Raw genomic sequence first — 1,259 nt, 5'->3', positions numbered from 1 at the left:
TTTTGCTCAAGGCTAGCACTTAAGCCATGGCTCTACTTCTAGCTTGTTTTGTCCTTTAGTGGAGATGGTGGCTCACACCTATAATCCTAGTTATTAAGGAGGCTGAGAGCTGGGGATCCCTGTTGGGGACCAATCCAGGCAAGAAAGTCTGTGAGACTCATCTCCAATTAGCCACCAGAAAACCATAAGTGGAACTATAGCTCATAGTGGTAGAACACTAACCTTGACCAAAAAAGCTCAGAGAGCCAGGTGCACATGGCTCATGCCTATAATCCTAACTACTCAGGAGGCAGAGATCAGAAGGTAGCAGTTAAGCCAGCTCTGGCAGGAAAGTCCTTGAGATTCTTATCTCCAATAAACCACCAGAAAAGCAGAAGTAGCACTATGGCTCAAGTGGTAGAGCACTAGCCTTAAGCTGAAAAGCTGGGGACAGTGCCCAGACCCAGAGTTCAAGCCAAACAACCACCACCACCCCAACAACAAAAAGCTCAGAGACTGCACCCAAGAAGCCCTGAGTTCAAGCCCCAAAACTGACCATGGACTTTCCTGCCCACCTGGCTTCAGACTGTGATCCTGAGCCACTGATGCCCAGCTTCAATCACATATTTTAAATATAGGTCTCTGATCCTACTTTGTAAGTTTAGATCTCTGGCTTGGAGCACTACAGATTTTTGATTGTTCAAAATGAAAGAACTATGTGCTTTTACTTAAGCTTATTCCAGGTAGCTGTTAAGACAATTATTAATAACAGCCCAAATATTACTTGATAGGAAGACTAGGCAGCTATAATCATTTTTATGGTGCCACAGTATTTCTTCAAAATGATATTATAATGTTTTGGGTTTTTTGGGGTCCGGTCGTGGGGCCTGAACTCTGGGCCTGAGCGCTGTCCCTCAGCTCTTCAGCTCAAGGCTAGCACTCTACCACTTCAGCCACAGTGCCACTTCCGGCTTTTTTATTTTTTCTGCTTATGTTGTGCTGAGGAATCAAACCCAGGGCCTCATGCATGCAAGGCAAGCGCTCTACCACTGAGCTACCTTCCCAGCTCTAAGTTTTTTCTCTTTTACATGTCTCTCTATGCTGAAAGACAATCCAGGACAGAAAACATATCTAATCAATTTTATATTCTCAGTACCTTCAGTAGTAGAGTTCAGAAAGCATGTAGGGGAGCTGGGAAGATGGCTTAGTGGTAGAATGCTTTCCTTGCATGCATGAGGCCCTGGGTTCGATTCCTCAGCACCACATAAGCAGAAAAAGCC

This window comes from Dipodomys ordii, unplaced genomic scaffold (genome assembly GCF_000151885.1).
Source record: "Dipodomys ordii isolate 6190 unplaced genomic scaffold, Dord_2.0 Scaffold240, whole genome shotgun sequence".
Lineage (NCBI taxonomy): Eukaryota > Metazoa > Chordata > Mammalia > Rodentia > Heteromyidae > Dipodomys > Dipodomys ordii.
Note: the sequence above shows the minus strand (reverse complement) of the source record.